We start from the raw sequence: 16,166 nt of genomic DNA on the forward strand, positions 1-16,166 counted from the left end.
CACCAAAGTCATACAAATATTGTTTAAAAGAAAGAAAATGGTTAACTGGGGACAAGATGGTAATGGGAATTTCAAACATCTTTTCAAACTATGAAAACTGTAAGTTTACTATTGGATAAAATAAATACATTAATTTTCATTGCCTTTTCTTGTGCTCTCCTTAACATGCCATATCCCCCAGCACTCATAAAACTAGACTGATCAAACTCAACTGATAAACAAATTGCCTCCTTATTAGACTGTCATGTTGTGCAATTACTCTCTCTATCCCTTATATTCACCACAATGCTAAGCACATTACTACCACTAACATAGTGAATGAGTGAATTACTTCCCCACGGAGGTCATAGGCTGCATAAAGAAAATAAATCCTTTCACACCCCTTCTGTGAATATACAGCCTTAATAGACAGAGGCTAGAAGTTCACGTAAATGGCAGTGAGATTGTTTCTTACTTACTTCCTGATCCACCATAATTATACCAGGGTCCTGGGTATACTTAAGTGGACCTCAAATACATGAATATCTCATGAGTGTACTTAGAAATTGCCAGGCCAGTAGGGGAATTCTGCATATTCCTGTAGGGGGATTTCATTTCAGTAGAATTAGAAATTCCTACTCACCAGTGGTGCATTGTCAATAGTTTCATCAGCAGCAGTCTTCCTTCAGTTTTTCATTCTCAGGCAGTCCAAGCAATAAGCATCCAAAGCTGAGGATGGAGAAAGAAGCCATGAGTCTCAAAACTTGTCCACAATTTCCAGACCCAACTGTCACCGGTAAAGTGGTTGCTATAGTTCTGTCCCATATTAATCATCATTTGTGGGAGCATCCCTGTATTTCTCTGTCTCTCTGTAAATGTGGTGTGTGTGTAGGTGTGTGTGTGAGTGAAAGCATTAATCATTTATAACCAGTAAATTATCCCCTAAAACACTGCTAATGATTGTGCCAGTTTGGATGCATTATGTCCACCAAAATTCCATGTTCAATCAACTGTGAGTGAAACATTTGGATAATTTCCATGGAGATGTTACCCTGCCCATTCAGGGTGAGTGTTAATTGGATCACTAAAGTCGTATAAAGGAATTCACAGGCAGAAGGAACTCAGAACAGCTAAAAGTGACATTTTGGAGAGCAACTGAGAATGACATTTTGAAGAGGAGTTGCAGCTAAGAGAGGACAAAACACCTCAAGAGCAACATTTTGGAGAATGCCACTCTGAAATGCAACCTGGGAGCATGCACACAACAGCCATGTGCCTTCTGAGCCAACAGAGGTTTTCTGGGTGCCATTGGCCATTCTTCTGTGAAGGTACCCTATGGCTGACAACTTAGCTTGGGCACTTTTATGTCATTAAGACTGTAAATTTGTAACCCAATAAACCTCCTTTATAAAAATCAATCAATTCTGGCAGCATTAGCAAACTAGAGCAATGATTAAATGTATTTCAAAAACAAATGATGATAATTTTTCATAAACAATAGATTTAACTCACCAATTTTTATGTGAGGCCCAGAAAAAAAGAAAACGTTAGGTGTATTAGGTGTAACTCTGCTTGGTGATTAACTGCATTTGCTTATTTAATCCTCACAATAATCCTGCCATTTATGGTTTATTTACCAAGTTAACAAATGACATGATCAGTTAAGAAAATTTTAGTATAATTACAAAATTACATGGCTAGAAAATTATACAGCTAGAATTAGAATTTTGCTCTGCCTGTCTGCCAACCTTAAATTCCTAGATTGTTACACACCACTCAAAGGATTTTACATGGAATGTCCCTTTCACATCCAACATCAGAGGTCCCACCCTATGGCCACAAACTTCTCTCCTAGTTTTTCCACAAAATATTCCCTATACTCAGATTCTCCTTCTGCATGGGGCCTACAGTGCATTGACCCCTGTCAACAAACATTATCCTCTATCTCTCAATTTTTACTATACAATTCAGTCCACAGTTTGTAATTTCAGTGGATACTTATCAAGATCAACATTATGCCCTTGTTTTTACCACACCTTTCAATCCAACCTTCAATACTCAGTAACTCCAAATACATCCAAATATCCATGACTACATCTGGCACAGTACTTGAGTAAGATATTGATCCAGGTCTAAACACAGATTCACAACTCCTAGAGGTTTTCAATTTTACCCAGAATCCATACTATCACTTGCTAATTAAATCATTCCTGCATACTCCATAAGTAATCCCAATCTCCATACCTTTTTTATCTCATGTAATGTTATCATTTCCTTTCATTTTCAAAAGATGAGTTTACCTCCTCCTAAGCATATGGATTACATAACTTACCAAATTACATGATAATATTATAATATATTCAATATCCCCAAATGCATACACACTGGTTGCTCCTTCTCTCCTATTAAATAGAAAAGCATGATACCTCTGGCTAAGTCTAATGTCTCCAATTGATATCAATCTCATGTTTTGTTGTAAACTATATTATTGATTATAAATTAAACCTCCTTTAACAGAAACCTGTCCTTTCTTCACTTTCCAGCTCACCATTTAAGCTCATTTTTACTCTCCCATGTTAAAAAAAATAGCAAAACTCCTCTATATGTATTTTCTTTCAAGTTCTTGCTCTCCAGATCCTCTCTTAATGAACTGAGAGCACACCAACCATATCCTCACATGCTTCTCACCCTTTGACTCACAAAAACCAAAACTGATGTCCTCATTCATAAATAGTTACTTGGAATCAAAGAATTGGACCATGATCTCCATTTCGGAACTTTCCTCCTCCTCACTTTCTCTGACATCACAGTCTCCTGATTATATTCAAACCACTCTAGACCCTCCTTCCCCATGTCCATTGCAAAGAACTCCTCAAACAACAGTATTGGAACATCTTGAAACTAAATCCTAGCCCCTTTTCTCTCCTTATTTTATGCACTGCACTTTTCTGTTCACACATTTATTCAATTTCATTAAATCTTCCATTGCTGTCTCTAAATTGAAAGTGTCAAAACACTTATCTGGATACCATTTCTGAACTATCATGGCTACTTGCTTAATTACATGTACCTAAAATGAAATATAATGCAACACATTAACTCTTTTCCCCCCAAAATATAAATAATACTCCTCCCTAGTCTCTAAACTTAGTTAACGTCTCCATCTGGCATTCAGAGTTTGATTTGCACATGTCTTCCCCAAACCATCAAGAAAAATTAAACATTGCTATTCTCTCTACTGAGTAATATTTTCATTCTTATTTCCACCCCAATCCACAAACATATGTCCCCATCCCATATGCACTTTCAATCATGTTTTAAATGTCAGTTCCTCAGAGATCACTTCACCAAATTCCAAAGTTAACCTTTCTCTTCCACTTCCACTTAATCACTATCCTATTACTCCTTCAGGCAACTTGTCAAATTTCCCATTTATAAGTCTGTCTGTCTATCTATCTATCTATCTATCTATCTATCTATCTATTTATCTATCCCTCCATCCAACTATTTATTTATGCTCTTCTGTTCTAAAGGCAGAAAACAGTTCCACTGTTCTAAATGAAGAAAAATCTACCTCTGAATGGTAAAGTCAGGCAAGTTTCCATTTGACCACTACTGATATATTTTGAATACAGTGAAATATCATGTTACAACCCTCTAACCTACCCTCAGAACCTACCTACATCAAATGTCTAAGTCAGATTAAACAATTACCTTCTAGTTATATTTTTATTTATGTTAGAAGGAGGTCTGTTCCTCCTGGTAAAAATTCTTTCTGACACTCACCAGAACTCAAATACATTGGGAAAGACAATGAAGCAAACTCTTTATGGAGTATACTGCATATAAACTGTGGAACTCAGAGCTTCTTTCTTTCTCTAGCAAAAACACTGTTTTGAAGACAAACTTTTTATGCCATTGACAACTTCAGGAAACATAAAATCTGAAAACCCTCCTTGGTTAACTGGAATGACAATCATGATAAGTCTAATGAATTTATGTCTATTTTATAAAATATTTACCCTCTAATTAGGTAAATTGTGTAGATGAAATAAGGGAAAACAGATTAATTACACCATTCTTCTAATGTCCCAAAGGCAACCTGTATTAGGGTTCTCTAGGGAAAGAGAATCAATAAGAGATATCTATAAATATAAGATTTATGAAAGTGTCTCATGCAATGGTGGATATGCATGAGTCCAAATTCCATGCATCAGACAGCAGACTGGCAACTCCAATGAATATGTTTGATGAATTCCTTAGGCAGCAAACTGGCAACGCTGATAAATGTGTTCAATGAGCTCCTCAGGCAATGAACTGATAACATCTATGAACTCCTCAGGAAATGCTTCACTGGTCTGCTGAAGAAGAAGTGAAGGCCCTCTATCTGTCTTGCTTAAAAGTCTTCAACTGATTGGATTAAATCCAGCTGACTGCATTCTCTCATTGTGGAAGATTCACCCTTTGTTGATTTAATCAGTCACAGCTGCAGCCAACTGACTGCTGATTTAATAAACCAGCCTTCTGGTTTATCAACCAGCCACAACTGTCCTTGCAGTAATGGTTAGGCCAAGTGTAGACACCTTGGTGCCATCATCTGGCCAAGTTGACACATGAACCTAACCATCACACAACCCTTATGTGATTTCTCTGCAGCCTCATTGTTTTGTGGATTTGGGTGATTCTGAGCAGTAATACAGACAATCTGCAGAAAGAGAATCCTTCCAGTTTGTTTTTCTTCCTCTTAGAAGACTCACATTCTACCAACTTTCTCTCAGGATGTGGGCATCAGTGTGACTCTCCATAAAGAGAAATATATTTGTGCTGAAAGATTATATTCAACAAAAAAGTATATTACACAATTCTAGAATGTACATATTTTACCACCAAGAAAAAGAAAGAACATTCAGTGTAGGTCTTTTCAAATAAAATTTAGCTGAGGTCCTAAGGACTGCAATGACAACAAGCTTCAAAATATTAGGGATTCCTGGGGTAAATGAGAGCTTCATTATTGATTTTCATACAAATAGGATGTGTATGAACAAATTTTTTAAAAATCACACAATTGAAAAATTAGGGTCTCTGGATATAAAGAATGTTTCATTTCTTAAGAAAAAGTCAAAAAATATATTTTCATTTTAGCCACTGGCATTTGGTACTGAAATGAATAATTTGTTATTTTATTTTTTAAATGCATTCTCCTGAAATTAACAAAAAGTAGTATGATTATTTTACTAACAAGGATTTTAGGTCATCAAATATTAAATTTCCATGGTTCTCTATATGTTTCTCTGTTTTCTAAGTGTAGTTATTCTGCAAATTGCTTTAGGCAAGTGATGGCCCCCTTTTATCATAAGTGAATATATGATAATGCACAAATGAACATATGTTTGAAGTCAACACTGGGGATAGAGATGAAGTAGAGAAATAAGAACAGAAAACAGTACAATTTAAAGATTTTGAGGTATAGCTTTTGAGGAAAAAATGTTTGAAGATTGACAGGATTTACAAAATAGGAATTAGTGAGGCTGGTTGACATCTAGTTAAATTAAATGGTGAACTCACCAGAAACCAAACTGTAGGAGCCAGTGAGGTCAACTAGATTCTGAAGTGGGTTCATCAGGAAAACAGCACTTTGCTCTTCTCACAAAGTCCTGTTTTCATCTTCTTCTCTGGTGAAATGCCACCTCTGTTGTGTCTTCCTTTTATATAGGAGGAAACAGCCAGTAAACCTAATCTGTGCTACATTGGAGGGGACACACCCTAATTACACAGATATTAAATCTATGCAAGTCTTCATTCTGTGGGACACACCCTGTTCCTTTGATAGGATTTATCAATTAAAACTGTAAGCCTCATAAAATGTTGAACATATTTTTCCTTTATTCACTCAATAAATACTTTTGACTGAATTCTTTCTACCAGGTAATTTCTGGAACCTCAGATACAGCAGATAATCAGACACACTGGAGTTTTATGGACAAAACCCTGAAACTCCCTGGAGGAAGGGTGTAATTAAAAATAAAGGGCAGGAGAGTCCCTTTGAGAAACAATCTGAGCAATTCCTTCCTTCCAACCTTCTACCAAGACTAAGGTGTTAGGCAAAACTCCCTACCCCTGACACATACAAAACACACCCTTAGAAGCTCTCCCACAACACACATAACTGTTTACATAAAACCCACTCTTACCTAACATAACGGTCTGAGCAAGAACAAAAATTTTCCACAATGTAATAATCTCCCTGATGTCAGTTCCTTACCTTAACCCTGAACACCCTTAATGCCAGCTCTGTATTTACCCTGAAATCAACTCCTTATCCTACCCTGAACAAACCAATCCCCTGACTCAACTCCTTACTTCTCTCTGTACCCACCAACAGTTATTCCCCCAAGCACCCTCACAAAAATCTATAAAACTGTACTCCCACCTTTGTTGGGGGCTTTTGCCACTCTTAGGCTTCAGCCCGCCTGCACATGGCTACAATAAAGGGTTCTCCAATTGAGCTTTGATCTCTTCTCTTGCCGGTCAAAAAAACTTAACATAAGGTTTGTTGGTGATTTATATATATTTAAATTTATTTTCTTCCCTCTCTAAGCAAACAAACAAATACCCTTGAGTATCCACCAGGAGGCGCCAGTGGCTGCAGTGAGCGACCTGTTGTATGGTCACGGTTAGAAAGGCTGAGATGGATGCAGCAGCCATGGTGCAGGTCTTCCTTTTTAAGGAATCAGTGTGATGGAAGGGAGAAGAACCACGTTATTTTAGGGAGGCCTTACCACACTGCCCCTCCCACATGTAGGTAGCTTCTGGTGTGTTTGCGCCTCACCCATTGGTCCCATGGAGAGGCGCTGGCTGCACCTGGGGCTCCGATTGCTGCTGTAGCCCGGAATAACGGACACTTGGCAGCACCTGGACTGAAGTGATGCAAGGGAGAACAGCCAGCTCTGAACAAAATCCCCTGTTGTGGGACTGAGTCCGGGTCCTGCAACTCCTCAAAAGGGCGAGGCCCCAGCCATGGTGGACCGGGTGCTTGAAGAGGAGAAGGCGGGAGACTGTCAGCTCTGAAGAGGAAAGGGCAGCCACATTTGAGCACCATGTTGCCCACGTTGCCCAGCAGCCAGCGACCTCATTGGCGTCGGCTTCCGCGGCTTTGCCCCGCAAGGGGAAGTTCCGTGTGCGGCAATAGAAAATGTGAGGCGGGAGCATTCCGCTCTACTGCACCTTGACCATCTCTTCAACTGTGAGTGTCCAGAGGTGGAGGGCAGTCTCTAAGTGCTGACCAGCCCCTTCCCCACCCCCTCACCAGAAGCTTGCGTCCACTGCACCTTCAAAACCATGGAGCTGCTGCCATCAACCCCGTAGAGCCCTCCACTGGCGTACCAGGTGCAGGAGGCCCTAGGCCGCTCCATGGGAGTGGTCACTGGACTGTACCAGGCAGACGAGGAGGAGAGGCATGCCAAGCTGCAGCAAAGTGGAATGAGCACGAGCAGATCCTGCAGGAGGAGAAGCAGCGCCTCTTCATGCCCCTGGGTCCTGGGCCGTCATGGCCTCTGGACATTGGCCTCGAGCTCAAGCAGCAGCAGTAGCTGCAGCAGCCCTAGCCTCCTGGCCTCACCGGCACCACGTGGCCTGAAAAGCCTCCTCCAGCCCCTCCCTAGCTGGCATACAGGTAGGAAGAGCCACTTCCAGTACTCACTATCCCACCTGCGTGAGGGCAACCTCAGCTCACAGTCCCGAGTGTCATTGACCTACAGCAGAGAGAGCCTGTGGGAGCTGAGCTGGCCACAGGGGTCCTGGCCAGAAACAGCTGGCTTGCCAGTTTGGCACCCTCTGCCTCCAACCCTCTAGGCTGCCTGTCTGCCCTGGCCCGGGTTCCACTCAGTGGCTGCAGCTTCAATCTCAGCGATCACAAAGGGAACCCCCCACTGCCTTTAGTGCAGCCCTGATCCTTGTCTCCTTGGATGCAAGGCTCTCCTGGACCCCTTGGCTCTGTGCCTACCAGCTGCCCAGGAATTTTCCTGGAGTGCTGGGACTGGAGGGTCCAGGTGAAAGTGCCTGCTGCAGACAGACACCAAGCATATCTGCGTGAAAGTGACTTTGCAATCAAGACTCTCCCTGTGCTGCATAAGGGTATGATCTTTTGTTTGTTGTGTCCAATTTGCTTCCTTTTGTTTCAATTAGTCTATTGTGTAATAAGACTAACTGAGTTGATCCCAGGGTCATGCATGCATACTTGGTGGGTTTGAGCCCCACTATCCAAGACCCTGGATTTGTGGTTCTCCTATAGAATTTTGTGCAGTTTGCAGTTTGCATTTGTGTAGGGAACCAGTTGTATTTGAGGAGCTTCTACTCTGATGTTCTGTCTTTGTGAATTCTGTTGGTATTGCCCAGCCATGGGAAACTCTCCAAGTGTGCTGGCTACATCTCCCTTGGGAACTATTCTTAATGATTGATCTAAATTTGGAGAATGTCATTTAAAGGAGGAACTGTTAATACATTATTGCAAATCTGTGTGGCCACAATATAAATTAAGTAAAGAGTTGGAGTTGCTAAAGAATGGGACTCTTGACCTCCAGGTTATTATCCAATTAGAGATATACTGCAAGAAAAACAAGAGGTTAGATGATGTGCCTTATATTCAACTATTTGTGGGGTTGTGTAAAGATAAAGACATTGTAAAGAGGTTTAATTTACTGTACCTTGAGGATTCAGATGGAGCTATATGGGAGGAGCCTTTTGCAACAGAGGAGGAAACTATAGATGAGGCCTTAAAATATTGTGAGTTATTTAAAAAGAAGCCCCTTGATGAGGTCCAAGTGGAGAAGAGATGAATATTAAAAGCCTTGCATGAAATCCTCACTTGTGAGCAAGACCCATTCGATGACTTTCCTCTCCATTCCTTCCACCTCCTCCACCTGTTGGTGTTGAAAGAATACTGCATTCACCCTTTCTGACATCTGGGGGAGCAGTGACACCTCCCAGTGCAGGTATGGCAGCAGTGCCATCCATGCCTGCAAGCTCAGCCAATGCAAGTCTGACTGCAGTGCCATTCCCACCCCCTTCATCACCTGTGAGCCTGGCTGAGCTCGCTATCACTCCTCTGATACCCCATATGATCCTGTTGGAGGAATGACCTCCCCATTTCATATGCATAATGGTGTGCAGTTTTGATAGCATGCAACCACTTCTGGGTTAGGGCAATTTTCAATGCATCAGGTCCCTTTAGGAGTTGATGAGGAGGGACACTCTTGGGAACTATGTTGGTCCACATGCCATTTTCAACATCTGACTTATTAAGCTGGAGAAATAACACAACTGGTTACATGGCTGATCTGGACCAAATGAAAACACTGTGTCTATGTTTGCCACACATGCCCCAAATTGGGCTGATATTCAGTCATTGATGAATATGTTGCTAACATTGGAGGAAAGAGGAATGGTGTATATAAAGCAAACCAGGAGGCAGAATGCTTATGAGAGGTGTCTCCCCAGAACCCCATTTATGCTGTCCCAAGTGCCACTCTCCCTGAGGCAGATCCCCACTGGGATCCTAATGACCCTGGGGAGCATGCTCATTCAGAGCACTACAAAACATGCATTTTGGCTGACCTTAAGAATGGGGCCCCTAAACAAAAATCTATGAACAAAATATGGGAGTTGCAGCAGGAGCCTAATAAGAATTCCTCTGCTTTCTTAGAGAGAACTGCAGATATTCTAAAATAGATCCAGAAAGTCCAGAAAATACTAGAGTAATTCACTTGCCTTTTCTTAGAGTGCTCCAGAAATTTGGTGCAAATTACAGAAGCTAGAGGGTGGGCTTGGAATGCCCATGACAATTCTCATAGATGTTGCTTTTGTGGTATTCAAGTATCAGGAAGAAGCTCACCAAAAACAGCAGCTGAAGCAACAGACTGCCCTTCTAGCAGCTGTTCTAAGTGAGAGCCAGACACCTGAAGGTCATGGTGGAGACAAAAAGAGAAACCTAATAAAGATCAGCATGGTTACTGCAGGGAGCAAAACATTGGAAGAAAACCTGTCCCAAACTGACAAATAAGAAAAAAAGAAAAGAATTAAATGACATTAGTGGTCCATGGATCCAGACTAAAAGTTTCTGATTAGGGGTGCCCAAGGGTATTGGCAGCATTTTCTTCTGCCATACCTATATCCCACCAGGAACCTCAGGTAAAGATAAAGGTGAGAAGCAAATTAGTGGACTTTCTCATGATACAGGGGCAACATTCTGTGATAAACCAGCAATTAGCCACTGAGACAAATGAGCAAATTATGATCATGGGAATAAATGGTCAAAATACACCTAAGGTTCTCCTACAACCTGTAGATTGTAAAATTGGAAAAGAGTATTTGCAGCCTCAATTTCTGTATGTGCCTGAATGCCCTGTATTGTTGCTGGGAAGTGATTTGCTAATTAAATTAAATGCTCAAGTTGTGTTCTCAAAAGGAAAATAGTGACCCAATTGCCTCCAGACAAAGGACTGCATCTGCTGGCTGCCCTTTTACAAGCTGAAGAACCTGAAAAGGAATCAGTACCAGCTCACATACTAGAGCATGTTGCCTCTGAGGCATGGTCATCTGACACTCTAGGAAGAGCTGTAATTGACCATCCAGTAAAATTTGAGCTCAAAGGAGGATCAAATCAGCCCAAGGTATGCCGATATCTTACACAAAGAAAAGCATTAAATCAGTAATAGAAACCTCGAAAGAAAGTGGCATCATTCATCCTTGCCAGTCTCCCTATGACATGTCTATACTACCAGTCTTAACACCTGGCACTAATGGAGAAAATAGATTTTCCAAGATTTAAAGGCTATAAACAAAATTGTGAAAGACATTTATCCAGTTATGCCTAATCCTTACACTCAATTGACAACTCTGACTGGGAACTTCAAATGGTTTTCTTTATTAGACTTGAAGGATGCTTTGTTTTGCATGCCTGTGGCCCTTGAATCCCAAGAACTATTTGCTTTTGAATGGAAAGATCCAGACACTAAAGTTAAGGAGCAACTTACATGGACTGTTTTACCACAAGGATTTAAGAATTCTTCCCCACTCTTTGGAGAATTCTTAGCAAAAGATTTGTGTGATTTACAACTGCATCAAGGGGTTGTTTTGCAATATGTAGATGATATTTTAATAGCCAGCAAAACTGATGTATATTCAGATGCAAATACTAAGACTCTGAACATTCTAAATTCTAGGGTATTGTTCTAGTTTGCTAATGCTAACAGAATGCAAAACACCAGAGATGGATTGGCTTTTATAAAGGGGGTTTGTTTGGTTACACAGTTACAGTCTTAAGGCCATAAAGTGTCCAAGGTAACACATCAACAATTGGGTACCTTCACTGGAGGATGGCCAGTGGTGTCTGGAAAACCTCTGTTAGCTGGGAAGTCACATGGCTGGTGTCTGCTCCAAAGTTCTGGTTTCAAAATGGCTGTCTCCCAGGATATTCCTCTCTAGGCTGCAGTCCCTCAAAAATGTCACTCTTAGTTGTCCTAGGAGTATTTGTCCTCTCTTAGCTTCTCTGGAGCAAGAGTCTGCTTTCAAAGGTTGTCTTCAAACTGTCTCTCATCTGCAGCTCCTGTGCTTTCTTCCAAGTGTCCCTCTTGGCTGTAGCTCCTCCTCAAAGTGTCACTCACAGCTGCACTGAGTTCCTTCCATTTGTCAGCTCATTTATATAGCTCCAGTGATCAAGGCCCACCCTGAATGGGTGGGGCCATGCCTCCATGGAAATATCTCATCAGAGTTATCAGCTACAGTTGGGTGGGGCACATTTCCATGCAAACAACCTAATCCAAATATTCCAACTTAATTCCCACTAATATGTCTGCCCCACAAGATTGCATCAAAGAATATGGCTTTTTTCTGGGGGACATAATACATTCAAACTAGTACAGGAATATAAGGTGTTTCAGAGGAAATCTCAATTCACTAGGCCCTGTGTAAAGTATTTAGGGTATTTGTTCTCCCATGATCAGAGAGCTCTCCTGCCTGATAAGCTCCAAGCCCTGATGAATGTTTCATCCCCTAAGACAAAGAGGTATTTAGAGTGATTTCTAGGAATATCCAGTTTCTGCTGCATCTGGATCTCCAATTTTAGGCTTATTGCCAAACCATTGCACATCACTGTGCAGGGCTCAGACAGAAAAGCCCTGGAATAGACTGCAGGATGTAACCAGGCCTTTCATCAAATTAAAGAAAAGCTGAACACCACTCCAACCATGGAAATGCCTGATGTGTGCAAACATTTTGATCTGTTTTACATGAAAGACAGGGAATAGGGCTTGGTGTTCTCACACAAAACTTTAGCATACTTTTCAAAGAAATTGGACTTAGTTTCACAGGGATGGTGACCTTGCCTTCTGGCTGTGTGTGGGAAAATAGCCTGAGCTGGGAATGTGTCCTTGACTTCACTAGCACTCGCAATGTTGATACAAGAAGCATGCAAGTCTTGGATGGTCTGTCCTTGACTTCCCTGTTTTGCTAACTTCCCTATCCTGCTTTCTATAGCCTGTTAGTAACTCCCCTATTTTCTGTGAGAAAGTGAAGCTAATAAATATGTTGTGGAGCAAGCAGAGGTGCTTTTTGTCTTCAAGGCTCTGAGTCCCTGCTCCCAGAACTATATATTTTGTGTCCATGTTTCATTCCTTCACTGCCCTGTCAGCAATAACTGGTGACCCACATTGGGGCCTTAAGAACTGCACCTGGTTCCTGACAGAAGAATCACTTGAACGACTGAGGTATAGAGGTGCTGGAACTCGGGTGGAGGTAATGGCCGTGTTTTTATGTGTTCCTTGTAGCAGGGTAATGGGTAATGCTGAAGGACACGTTAAATATGTCATATATTTCCCTTCTGCAACAGCTGCTGCAGGCCAGTGGTGTTAAAGTGGGGAAATCACAGATTTTGGAATTATTGCAAGTTATTGAAAAATATTGTTCCTGGTTTCCTACCCTTGGCTCTCTTGAATTGCTGGGAACGGGTAGGTAAAGAGTTAAAGCAAAAACATTTGCAGGGAGTTAACCTGCCTATTACTATTTGGTCCACCTGGACTTTAATTAAATCTGTTCTTCAGCCCTTAAAAACTGATGATGATGAGGAGGGGGATGAGCTTGAAGATGATGTTGATCCTGATCCCCTTTCCGATGATGATAAAGATCAGATTAAGAGTACTAAAGTCTTTTATTCTTGCTCTAAACCCTCCATGGCCCCTTGCTGGGAAGAATGGCCCCTGCCTCCCCCACCATCTCTTCCCATCCCTGGCAGCACTCCACTGGTTAAGCCTGCTAGTCTCTCTGACATACAGCAAGGTCTTGCAGAGGCCAGGTGCTATGGGGATTTAGAAGCTATGTGTTATCCTGTTGCTTTCCCAGTTACAGTAACTGAGGAGATGCCTCCTGGCCAAGATCCTAATCATCCTAATGGGATATACAGGTTTTCTCATGAGGCCATCCCTTTTGAGATTGTTAAAGAATTGAAAAAATCTATTCAAACTTATGGGCTCCACTCTCCTTTTACATTTGGCATTTTTCAGGGTTTGGCTGAAGGCTTTTGCTTAATTCCTATTGATTGAATAGCCTTAGCTCAGAGAGTCCTTAGTTCAGGGGAATACCTGCAGTTTAGGACCTGGTGGATGGAGCATGCAGAGATACAAGCTGCAGATAATCGGTAAAATAATGTAAATATATCTATTAATCAGTTAATGGGAAATGGGGCTCATTCTACTATTGAAAATCAGTCTCTTTACAATGACCAGGCCATTCAGCAAATTCAGCATTGTTTATAGGCCTGGGATAAAATTGAGGCCAAAGGGAAAGCTGCTCAGTCCTTTCTAAAGGTTTTACAAGGACCAAAGGAATCTTATCCAGATTTTATTGCACAGCTTCATAAGGCCATAAAATGCCAGGTAATGAACTTAGAAGCTGCAGATACAATCTTACAATTGCTGGCTTATGAGAATGCTAATAAAGACTGCCCACAAGCTATTGCTCCTTTTAAAGGAAAAACTGTTATCATTGGATATATTTGTTTATGCCAAGATATTGGAACTGAGGGTTATAAAGCTGAAATGATGGCTCAAGCTATGGCTAATTTGCGGGTTGGATCTCGATTCCCAGGAAACTGCTTTTCCTGCGGCAAAATTGGTCACACCTGGAAGGAATGCAATCATTCTAAAAATAAGCCTTCTCAAAAGCAGCCTGGTATGTGTCCAAAATGTCAAAAGGTATGGCATTGGGCTAGCCAATGCTGGTCTGCCTTTCATAAAGATGGAAATTCCTTCTCGGGAAATGGCAATTGGGGCAAGCTCCTAGCCCCTCACTGAAAGGGAGCATTCCTGATCCATCATCAGGATCTGCAGGCAGTCCTCCACCATCTCCAAGCCTTCCATCTTGGAACTTTCCCCAGCCACTGCAGGGGGTGCAGCAGTAGATCTTACTGCTAATGCTGAGATATGTCTTCTCCCTGACAATTCTCCTGTTAAGGTTCCCACTGGATATTATGGGCCTTTACCTACAGGGATGGTGGGTCTTTTGCTTGGATGTAGTTCTCTTAATCTTAAGGGTGTTCATGTACATACTGGAGTTATTGACTCTGATTATACTGGAGAAATTCAAGTGGTTATGTCTTCCACAATTCCATGGACTGCTCATAAAGGTGAAAGGACTGCCCAGCTTTGTTGTTGCCATATATCCCTGTTGGTTCCTCTTGAAAGCAACAGGGCAATGGGGGTTTTGGCAGCACTGGCAAAGCTGGAATTTTTCTTACAGAGGCTCTTCAGGAGCTGCACCCTATGTGCACGCTCACTATTCATGGACATAAATTCACTGGCTTTATAGACACAGGTGCAGACGTCTCTGTCATCAGCCAACAGCATTGGCCATTGCAAGAGGCACAGATTAGTGTTGTGGGCCTCGGTTCTGCATAAGGATTAATGCAAAGTGTTAACATCTTACCTTGTCCTCGCGCTGAGGGACAGAAAGCTACGTTTCAGCCATATGTAGCTGCTCTGCCTCTAAACCATTGGAGAAGGGACTTGCTTGAACAATGGGGGGCAACTGTGCCTATTCCCCCCGAATGGGGTATTGTTCTAGTTTGCTAATGCTGCAGAATGCAAAACACCAGAGATGGATAGGCTTTTATTAAACGGGGGTTTATTTCACTACACAGTTACAGTCTTAAGGCCACAAAGAGTCCAAGGCAACACATCAGCAACCGGGCACCTTCACCGGAGGATGGCCAATGGTGTCTGGAAAACCTCTGTTAGCTGGGAAGGCAGCCAGCGTCTGCTCCAAAGCTCCGACCTCAAAACGGCTTTCTCCCAGGACGTTCCTCTCTAGCAAGCTTGCTCTTCTTCAAAATATCACTCCCAGCTGCACTCCTTTTCCTCCCCCCGAGTCAGCTTATTTATATAGCTCCACTGATCAACACCCACCCTGAATGGGTGAGGCCATGCCTCCATGGGAACATCTCATCAGAATCATTACCCACAGCTGGGTGGGGCACATTCCAAGCAAATCCAACTATCACCAAAATGCTTGCCCCACAAAACTACAAAGACAATGGCATTTGGGGGACACAATACATTCAAACTGGCACATTCCACCCCCTGGACCCCAAAATGACATTATCTTTCCAAATACAAAATACATCCATCCCACAACAACATCACAGAAACTTACATCATCTCAGTAACAATAGTCAAGTACAAAATCCCAGCAAAATCAATTTAGGCATGGTCAGTCCTAAGGCATAATTCTTCTTTAGCTGTGGATCTGTGAACTTAGAACAAGTTATGTGCTCCCAATATACAAAGGAGAGACATTCATAGGATAAACATTTCCATTGCCTTAAGGAGAAAGCATAAGGAAAACAGGGTTAACAAGGGCAAAACAGTTCCTAAAACCCGCAGAACAAACTCCATTAGATTTCAAAGTCTGAGAGTCATTTACAGAACAATCTTGCATCCTTGGGGCTTGAGAGAGTGGGAGTCTATACCTTCCTAAGGGACTTTGTGGCAGCCCTTTTCTCTCCAAATGCTTGGGTGAGTGCTCCAACATATCCAAACATTGGGGAGACCACCTTCTTGGCCCCACCCTCCTCAAACATCGGGGCAGCTCCTGGATTCCCTTCCATCTCCGGGGCACACGCTCAACCCCTTCAGAACAGT

The 16,166-nt window shown here is 42.0% G+C and overlaps 1 long non-coding RNA gene across 1 annotated transcript in view; it reads right to left on the bottom strand.

Annotated features, from left to right (window-relative positions):
* LOC119520838 overlaps positions 1-16,166 on the bottom strand; it is a 72,302-nt gene that overhangs the window by 3,358 nt on the left and 52,778 nt on the right. The window contains exon 2 of the long non-coding RNA XR_005214223.1: positions 623-708. This is a non-coding gene — a long non-coding RNA (uncharacterized LOC119520838). The remainder of the gene's footprint in view (positions 1-622; positions 709-16,166) is intronic.

Source organism: Choloepus didactylus, chromosome 26 (assembly GCF_015220235.1).
Source record: "Choloepus didactylus isolate mChoDid1 chromosome 26, mChoDid1.pri, whole genome shotgun sequence".
NCBI lineage: Eukaryota > Metazoa > Chordata > Mammalia > Pilosa > Megalonychidae > Choloepus > Choloepus didactylus.